The 10,548-nt window shown below is 43.0% G+C and overlaps 1 long non-coding RNA gene across 1 annotated transcript; it reads right to left on the reverse strand.

Annotated features, from left to right (window-relative positions):
* Positions 1 to 1,046: 1,046 nt before the first annotated feature.
* LOC123282121 (uncharacterized) lies at positions 1,047 to 8,348 on the reverse strand. The gene is made up of 3 exons (XR_006522087.2): positions 8,165 to 8,348; positions 3,374 to 3,472; positions 1,047 to 3,041 (listed from the first exon to the last, which is right to left on the reverse strand). It is a non-coding gene; the product is annotated as an uncharacterized lncRNA (long non-coding RNA).
* Between the last annotated feature and the right edge of the window lie 2,200 nt (positions 8,349 to 10,548).

The following is a 10,548-nucleotide window of genomic DNA, read 5'->3' on the forward strand; positions in this document are numbered from 1 at the left end:
AGCCTTTCTCTCTGCTGCATAATAATGATAATTAGCCTTTGCGAGTGCTTGCTTTATGCCTGGGCTCCCGCAATCCCTGCAATTCATCTGGCCTCAACATTGAAAGTTTGTGTGTGTATCAGTTATCTTTTTCTGCCCCAAGACTTAGTGGCTTAAGCCAGCCACACCTGGTGTTTTTGACCCATCTGTGGATTTGTTGCTTAGACCTCTGCGGGTCTAGCCTGGGCTCATGCCTGCAGCTGCATTTAGCTGGCAGTTTGGCAAGACGTTGGGCTCAGCTTGAACAGCTAGGAGCTGTGTCTCTCTTTCCCAGTCTTTCCAGCCAAACGAAGTCTTCACAAAATGAAGGCTCCAGCACACCACCCTCACCCCCTCAGACAAGCTTACATCACACTCGTGGTGTTCTGTTTGCTTGTTTCATGTGTTTTGATGTCCCGTTGGCCAAAGAAAGTCTGGGCGAAGCCTAGATTCGGTGTGGAAGAGGAATTCATAGAGGAGGAGTCCTGCCTCTGGACAGTTCCTGTAGAAATCTACCCTGTGCATAAGCTCAGGTTTACAACAAGGGCGGAGATTCCTGGGCAGTAAGTATCTCCACTGGGACATCCAGCTAGTGGGTCGTTGCAGCAGAATTTGAACCCAATCTGGTTTATTTCATTTCATTCTGAGTTCTAGTAAAAAATCAAAGCTAGTCAAAATCAATTGGGATTTTCTCTTTCTATTGGAATTTTATTTGGATAAAGTCAACAAGGTAACGAGATAAACTCACGACTTGACAGTCGTGCCTCTCACATCACATCCGTGAAAGACAGTGTGGCAGAGGCTGTTGGTTTGCCGTTCAACCCACTGTCCTTTGTTTCCTCCACTACAGAGAGTGGACAGCTGATTCCAAGCCTCCTTTGCAGCTGGGCATGGACATGTGACAAGGTTCTGAGCTCTGAGTGGCAGGCAGGTTTTCCTGGGAAGACTATACTTGCCAAATGTTAAAAAAAAAAAAAAAAAAATCCAGCAGAAAGCTTTGCATTCTTCTTGTTTTTATTTCTTTTTTTAGCATCTTTGAGTTATAATTGACATACAAAGAATTACACTTCTGTAATGTGTACAATTTGATGAGTTTGCACAAGTACGAACACCTGTGGGACCATCACCACCATCAAGGTGGTAGACATATCCATCACTTTCAAAAGTTTCCTCGTGCCCCCCTCCCCGCTTTTTTTGTGTGGGAAGAATACTTAACAGAAGAGCTACCCTCTTAACAAATTTTTAACTGTGCAATACATTGTTGTTAACTATAGGCGCAACCTTACACAGTGGATCCCTAGAATTCACTTATTTGCAAGAATTAAAACTCTATACTCATGGAACAACACTCTTATCCCTTTTCCTAACCCTGAACATGGAACTGCCTGGAGGGGCAGCAGGCATGCTAGAACCATGAGAATAAAAACTACAGAGAAGGGAGGAAGGATCAGAAATCAGAGAAGGAACACAGGTCCTTGAAGATGTTACTAAGAAGCTGTGTTAGCCCTGAATCCTCACCCTCCTCGGTACTCGTTTTTATGTGAGCAAAACACAACCTCAACTGTGAACACCTCTGTTCACCACGCTCTCTGTACCTTGCAGCTCAATGCAATCCCAGCTGCCTTAAGACATGGAAAGTCATTTCAAAGGAATGAAGTTGACACTGCAGAAGTTTTTGGGTTTTTTTTTAATAGAGTTTTCTTTTTTTTTTAAGATTGGCCTTGAGCTAACATCTGTTGACAATCTTTTTTTTTCTTCTTCTTCTCCCCAAAGCGCCCCCAGTATAGTTGTATATTCTAGTTGTAGGTCCCTCTAGTCCTGCTATGTGAGACGCTACCTCAGCACGGCCTGATGAGTGGTGCTAGGTCCGTGCCCAGGATCCAAACCAGCGGAACCCTGGGCCACCAAAGTAGAGTGCATGAACTTAACCATTTGGCCATGGGACCAGCCCTACTGCAGAAGCATTTGAACCAATTAACTATATAAACAATTCAAGCAAAATTTTTATAACGTCAACCATCTTTATCATTTTGCCAATGCCAACTTTGCCTTGCTGAGGAAGAAGACACTTGCCAAAATGGCAGAGAGGATTAAATCATTGCTTTCCTGGGCTTTGCTTCTGGAGGTGGAGCCAATGATGTCAGTTTGGGGGGTGCTCAGGCCACTTGCCCAACTAGCTTATGATGGGTTTTATTACTCACATGTTGTAATTTAATGAAATGGTGGCAGAATTGTTTTAAAAAACATATTTGCAAAGTTCAGATGGAAACAGGTAATATCATGGATAATAAATTTCTGAACCTTAGTTTTGAATAATCAAAATACCCCAAATACCTAGTCTGAATTAAAAAGGATTTTTACAGCGTGATAGAAAGGTAAGTCACGACTCAATGCCTTCATCGAGCAGGGTTAAATTAAGCACAGGGTCATTTTAGGTTAGAAATGAAAATGAAAAATCCTTTTGGAGTATTTTAACACATATATACTCCTTTTATGAGAACAATTAAAAAGTGTTAACGGCTAGTAGCTTCCGTCCACGTGGCTGTATTTTCCGATCAAGTCCAGGGTGTTGCATTTAGTTGAAAATCCTGCCGTCACATGAAATTGTGTCGTCTGGAATGGAGAGTTCAGCTCCTTTCTTTTAAATTTATTTCATCCAGAGTGAAAAAAGGTACACTCTTAGGGTAGAAAGAAATCATTTCTGGTTCAACAGATTTTTCCTTTTTTAAGTAAGAACAGATTAAATACTTATAAAGAAAGAGAAGAATATGAAGCACCCTGGTCAAGTATCAGAGAATTTAATGGGATTTTAATTTTATTGATAAAACACCCTTCATTCAAAGAAAATTAAATTGAGCCTTTTTGTGGAATATGGGGTCCAGTGCTCCATTTTATGTTTATATGCAAATTGAAGGGCAGAACTGAGGTAACTATCTGGAACCTTCCAGAAGAAAATAAACACTCTTGTATCTCCAAATAGCCAGAATTTTGTGCAGAATCATCTCAATATTTCTTTGTCAGGCCTGAAACCAAAGCAAAAATAAACTATTTCAGCCTGTTAGCTACAATTTGGCTAACCATCTCTCAGACTAGTTAATCAATCAACAAATACTACTTTTTATTTGGCTACCACCTGAGGAGTACAAATAATTGCATGACCCGTTACTGGAGTCTTAATGACAAAGCTTGTAGGGAAGGCAGGAAGGTGAGAACGCACTTGCTGAAGAAACCTCAGAGCATCAGCACTGAGCCAAGGGTGAGCCAGAAAAGCATTGCTGGGACCAGAGGGGAAAGGACTGTCTTGGTACAGAACACCACAGACTGGGTGGATTAAGGACAGACACTTCTTTCTCACCATTTGGAGGCTGAAGTCCAAGATGAGGGCAGCAGCATGGTGCAGTTCTTGTAAGAACTCTTGCTGGCTTGCAGATAGCCTCCTTCTCACCACGTCCTCCTATGGAGGAGAGAGACAGAGAGAGAGCTCCAGTGTCTCTTCCTCTTCTTATAAGGACACCAGTCATGTTGGATCAGGGCCCCACCCCTATGACCTCCGTTAACCTATTTACCTCCTTACAGGCCCTATCTCCAAATACAGGCATACCTCGGAGATGCTACAGATTCGGTTCTAGACCACCTCAATAAAGCCAGTATCGCAATAAACTGAGTCACACGAATTTTTTGGTTTCCCAGTGCGTATAAAAGCTGTGGTTACACGAAAATTGTGTGCGATCGCATTATGTCTAAAAAACAATGTACATCCCTTAATTAAGAAATGCTTTGCTGCTGAAAAATTCTAACCATCATCTGAGCCTTGAAGGAGTCATCATCTTTTTTGCTGGTGGTGGGTCTTGTAAAAAACACAACGTCTGCAAAGCGCAATAAAATGAGGTAGAATAAAACAGGGGACGGATGGACAGCCATTCTGGGAATTAGGACTTCAACAGCTGAATTTTGGGGACACAATTCAGGCCACAGCAGGCCCATGGGCTGGAAGAAGCCGGGAAAGAGCTGGGCCAGTGTCATTTGGTCTGCCTGACCGTGAGGCTGGGCTGCCTCCTAGGATGTGTCTTCAGAGGCCACCACTGTCACATTGCAGGGAGAAAAACCTTCAGAGTCCGACTTCCAGCCACCCCACCCCAGACTTTGTTCCTGTGCCCTCAACGGGCCTTTGCTTTTCATCCAAACAATTAAAAATGGCCGAAAAAATAATTAGATAAAAGGGGATTAAAATCTCTGTCTTCACATACACGCGATTTCCAAAGACCATTTTGTTAGTCAAGAGCTACTGGAAATGACTTTTTTGTGCTGCTCTTGATTTTCCAATTGCTCTCCATAAGAGATCTCCTGCAGAAGCTGGCATGCACCTTAAAGATAAAAGTGACGCTCCCCTCAGCTCTCCACTGAAATACAAGCTCATAAGAGCAGGGATTTCGATGTGTTTGCTCACGTTGTAACCCAAGCCGAGAATATATAGCGCCTGCACATAGCTGCTCCCTCACCCTGCTTGGAAGGAAGAGGGGATGTGCGGGGCCGGAACTCGAGCGTTCCTATGTACCTTCCCACTCTTGTCATCCTGGAAGAGCATCGTTTGCCCTTCTATTTAAAATGGCTTTGTGTGTTGAGTTCAAATGGATATAATCAGGCAGTTCTACGCCCACCGTGGTCAGCAATGAAACACCAGCACTCAGATATTTATTGAATAAAATAGTAGAAATAGAAAAAATAGAAAGAGTCAGTAGGATTTGAATAGCCTGAGAGAAATGGGAGAGATTTTTGTTAGAAAAGTAACATCTGAATGGTTATTGAAAAGGAGCATTTTAAGACCCACGTGACCATCACGTGAAGCATTCTTGAGAACTAGAGAGGGGACTGTGGCTCCAGGAGGGATAAGTTGGAAGCGCAGATGAGCCTGACATAGGGAGGACCAAAATAGGATGGTGGAGGATGGGACCAACAGGTGGACTGAGAGTCATTGAGAAGGCAAAAGGGAAAACTCTCCTTAGACATTTGAAAGGCGAAAGTGGTAGGGTCCGGAAAGGAACAGAAACAGCTCTTGAAATTGCAGGCTTGACGGCTTGGGAGAAAGAGGTCCCCACTGACTGAAGGAAGAAGTATCTTTGGCAGATGACAGCTTACCTGCGGCCTTCATTCCCTCATCAGGAAACTGTGCTGGCCTCGTGGTGGACTTTGTTAGATCATGTTGAAATTGTTTGTGTTGAGGGAGACAGGGAAACTCTGTGGTTACGGTGTGGAATGGAAATCCAAGTGTCAGGGCCTGAATGTTTGCATCTCCCCAAAATTCATATGTTGAAACCTCCCCCCTAATGTTGTGGTATTAGGAAGTGGGGCCTTTGGAAGGAGATTCAGTCATGAGAGTGGAGCACCCAGCAATGGATTAGTGACCTTATAAGAAGAGACCCCAGAGAGCTCCCTCACCCCCTCCACCAAGTGAGGACACAGAGAGAAGACTGTCCAGGAACCAGGAAGCAGGCTCTCACCAGACGCTGAATCTGCTGATGCCTTGATCCTGGACTTCCAGCCTCCAGAGCTGTGAGGAATCAATGTCTGTTGTTTGCAAGCCTCCCAATCTGCAGTGTTGTGTTATAGCAGCCTGAACAGTCTAAGACACCGAGACCCGTGAGACTGGATTCTGACTTAGTTTCTAGCTGTGTGAATCTGGTCAAATCACCTAAGGTCACTAGGTCACTTGTTTCTCATCTATTAAAGAACAAAGTCTGTCTAAGTCACAGGGTTGCCACAGGGACTGAAGAACAGGACGTGTATAAATTGCATAGCACATTGTTGGCACACGGTAAATGGCAGCTATGGTGACAACGATGATGAGCAAAGACTGCGTTATTCACCATCCTGTCCTCGAGGGCCAGGGCTGTGCCTGGTGCCTGGTTTACTCCCTGTAGATTTACTAAAATAACTGAGTCTCGTTTGGACACACAGAGTGTAGCCATCAATAAGATATCAAAATAGAAAATTCTTCCAGCTGGTCAGAAATATGAGTCCAAAATTTGAGAGAGATCCTGCCCAGGGATATTTATTCGGGAGTTATTCTTATAAGGTGGGTGTTTCGTTCGTTTTGTTTTTAAAATAATACTTCCCAGGCAGTGTGCTAAACCCTCATCAGCATTATCTCCCTGAAACTCAAATGACACTGTGATAAAGGAGTAACGGTATTATTGTTCCAGAGAATCTGATTCCTAGAGATTTCCAGCAACTTGCCAAGGCCGCAGAGCACGCAGAGGGACAGGAGCGAGGGGTCGGGGAAGAGGGCTGGGGATGAGTCTGGACTCCACCTCGGTTCACCAGGCACCAGGACAATGCTCATGATCTGATCCAGTCCATGCTGCCTTACAGAGAAGACTCTAAGAGCCCAGAGGAGGGAAGCCCTTACCTGTGGCTCTTGCACATTCCTTGAGCCCTGATGCCCTGACTTCATCTCTGAGAGGCCAGGGGAGGCTATACCAGCCTTTTTCTGGGCTCTGCTTCAACATTTCCTTCCAAATAACTTTTAAATGCATTTATTTATCTCTTTGTGTTCAAATGAACTCTTACGTGAAAGTAGATCAAAGCGGAGTTCTCCAATTTATGAAATAGATCAACGAGGGGCTGGGAAACTCGGACCTGCAGCGACCACCTGCAACGCTAATGAGCGTCCTCCCTGGAGACCAATGAGCTGCCTCTGCAGATCCGCAGATTCCAAATACAGACTAGAGCATGGTGATTTGTTAGCGAGGAAGGAAACAAGCACACTGACAAATCTATTCCGGGCCCTGAAGTATCTGAAATGACTTCCCCGCCATCGCTGCACCACTGTCTTTACACTGAAGTTCACTGGGGGAATGAATTGCAAAGCATAGAAAGTGTCTTCTGAAAAAAAGTAGAGTCCCATGGATTTCCAGATACTGAGCATCGCATGGCCGTTTATCAGGGAACCAAGAAGAGGGAAGAACCACTAATAAAAATGCTTGTTATGAGAGCCCACATTGACATCCTGCAACAAGATCTCTGTCCCACGGGCAGAAATTTGGAGCTGCTTTTCCAGGAGTGGTGGCAGGCTTCTCTATGACCCAACGGTACACTTTTGCAAAGTGGTTGGCTAATGTTCTGGAATGTAGTCTGTGGCTGTTCAATGAATTCTTTCCTGTGAGCAAACAAGCTGGCTCTAGAGGTAATCACACATGGCCACTTATTTCCATTAGCAACCCCAAACAAGCAAGTGACTTTACCCAAACAGTAGAAAAGGCTAGGTTATTTTTAAATGTACTCAGTTTAACGTGTTTCACAATTCGCGATTTCCCAACAGCAAAAAGAATGGTAACAACTCCTGAAATTACATGAGAATTCAGAAGGAGGCACACCAAGTAGGGAAAGAAGCAACTGAGGGCAGTGCGCACATTACAAATGAATGAAAATAGTGAAATCCTGTTTAGAGGAGCCTATATCCATTTTTTTTTTTAAAGTCCTAGTAAGATCTAGTTTAAGAAGACGAGAGTCATGACTTTGGGTGATGTTCACAACTATGTGTCCATCTAATGTTTTTCTCTCAACAGGCTTCTTGTATTTTTAAAAATAAGTATGCTCCAAACTAGCTTTGAGGAATGTGTTTGTAAAGGCAGCCTGATTGTAAAGCCCAGGAGATTACAAGGAGTCCGGGAGGCAGAGGTTTCTTGGTTTCCCATGATGGCAGCGCCTGCTGAGTCAGTTCAAGTCAACATGACACAGCTGGAAATCCCACAGCCCTGGAAAATTGGGCCATCCATAGATATGGAAAGGGTACCCAGCATGGCCCCCACGGATGTCCTACACAGATGTCGAGGCAAGAGCCGCAGCATCTCCAGGAAAATGTGCCTACTGGAAAATTAAAAGGAAAGTTTACGTTGATTCCACGGTGCAACTAATCAGAAATTTTCAATCACCTTTACACCTGATTATGCAAGACGACCTCTTTCTTCTGAATCGCACCTGAAATGAGCAGTTCTCAGCTAGTTAAGGATAAAAATGGCTTTTAATGTCTGGCATTGTTTTGTAATCAAATGTACTTCTTGGTAGACCTGGTACCTGACAAGTGAATGCTGTAGTCAGCCTTTCTCCAGAGATTCCCCGCCGGTTACCTGAAGGAAACACTGCTTACCTGTGAGACAGTCATTTCTTGGACAATTCCTTTCATCTGTAAGTGAGGAAATGAGTCAGCTCTACTAAGTGTTACCTCACCATTGGTGTTTTGTTATTCAGCAGGAATAGGCCCTCATTTTGTTACTCATAGAAGCCAGGTATCGCCCAGCGTCCAGGTCACTGTTGACAACTCTTCTTCAAACAACTACGGGTCTGTTGTCGAAGATCTTAACAGTCTCTCTGATTGGAAAAGTGCCCGGCTGGTCACAAGATTGCATGACTCATTGTAACTGCTCAACTTTAGCTAAACACCGAGCTCAAAGGACAAAATCAGCTCCGTGATGTCATCCTTTCTCTATGTATCTTTAACATAGTTTAGATACAGAGGGAGTTGTGTAAGACGTGAAGGTTTCCAATGAGAAGAATGTGTCTGAAATACTTAGGGAGAGAAAACATTTCAGGGTTCTGTTTGAATACAAACACAAGACATGCTCCAGGAATTTGGGCTGTGTGGTCTTTGCTGACACAAAGTTTCAAGACCTATAAACTAGTCACCTGGGCTGGTCAAAGTTTAACTCAACTGACATATTTTGGGCTTAAATAACCGTTTAAGAATGTCGAGTTTTCAGAACAGACTGAGGAATGTTCTCATCTACCGCTATTTGAAACCTAAGAGGATAATGTGCCAAGAGTTTCTAAATGTGTTTCAAAACCAAGGAAAATATAAACAGTGCTTGTGCATACGTGGTGGGGATCATCAGTAACTTCTTATCTTCTTTCTATTCTTTTGCATTTATTTAATGATCAGGCGTTGCTTTAATAGTGGAGAAAAGTTAAGTGGAAATAAATATTTCAAGTTTGCTCAGAGTTAGCTCCATAAGACGAAAAATACAAAAGCCTAAACAAAGTAAGTAAGTAAATTGACACCTACCTCAAACCTGTGCTGATAGCTTTCATTATAATGTCAGTAAAACCGCATGACCAAAAATGAGATCACTGTTTACCTAACTACGCTTCTGGTCCCAAAACAGCAAGCACGAAAGGGGTTCCCATATTCACCAGTTGTAACACCGGCAGCGGCCGTCTCTTCCAAGAAATTGAATCACTCATCTTGGTAAAACCCAGCCAAGATGAGGAAGGCATACAGGGCGCTGCACAGCCAAGACGAAGGAAGTATTCTTAATGAAGCTGATGATACCACCTCTGCAGGATGGAAAACTAGAAAACAGAGCAGGAGAGAGCGCGTTGCATTTGGGTTAGGCTTGGGATCATGTGAAAAAGTTACATTTCTTTTAAATTTAGCAAATCATTGTTTAACTTCCTTTTTTAGCTTTGCCTGTTTGCTTCTGGGAGGTCTTAAGAAATTATAGAAGCTTTGTCAGACTCTAAAGAGGAAGTCAAGAATTTGTAACAAGATAGCACATCCTGCTCCCTTACCCTCAACACATATTGCTTGTTTTTGAAGAACCTTGCTTCCATGCACATTATCCAACGTGTGCCATGAAATTTGTAGGGTGAAGATTACGTATTTCTGTCACTGAATTGTTCTTTAATAAAATACCACTTAAGTGAGAATTCTTCAACACTCAGTTCTCCAGTCAGATGGAGTTCTGAGTCATCCTTAACACCCTATCCATGCGACTTCAGGGTTGGTCTCCAGAACTCCTGATGTCTGTGATGACATCTGTTGTTCTTGCCATGTGCCTCCCCTGCTTCATGCACTTTTGCAATATCTACTCTCAACATTCGTCTGTCATCCTATGTCCATAGAGTCGTATTGATCATTTTAATCTTGAGTGACTACTAGCAGACGTGTCATTGCAACCAAAGACTGGCGTCCATAGAGGCCAGCACCACTTTTGCAGAGAGTATTAAAAACAATATGCGGACCTTAAAAATAATTATTAAACATGTCAATTGTTTCCATGGCTGTGTTTCTAGACAGATTCTAATCGTTAATAATGACCACATAAATAGGTTTTTCAATAGAAACATAATTTAGATCACTCTGAAAAACTAAGAAAGTGATGCCACAGCAGTTTACATCAACTGATCTTAGACCCGGAAAAAGTTAATTTTAAGGGGTGAAAATGACAAATGTAGAGTAACTTTAACTTCATTTGTTTTCCTGTGTCTTGTTTAAAATTTATTGATTATTCAAGATGCACATAAGATTTGCCCCATCATCTAATGATTTAGTGTTATTTTACACAGTCTGCAAAAGGCCTTCTAGGACTAGAGGGCTTCCTCTCCTCCAGCTGCGGAGTTAGCACTGGTCTCTCTGCGCTGCCCGCACTCCATCCTGTTGATGCTGTAGCCCATCCTTATTCCTCCAAAGTGAGTTATATACACCAAGCATCTTTATCTTCAGTGATTAACTCATTCAAACTAAAGTATTCGTGA

Source organism: Equus asinus, chromosome 29 (genome assembly GCF_041296235.1).
Source record: "Equus asinus isolate D_3611 breed Donkey chromosome 29, EquAss-T2T_v2, whole genome shotgun sequence".
In the NCBI taxonomy this organism is placed as follows: domain Eukaryota; kingdom Metazoa; phylum Chordata; class Mammalia; order Perissodactyla; family Equidae; genus Equus; species Equus asinus.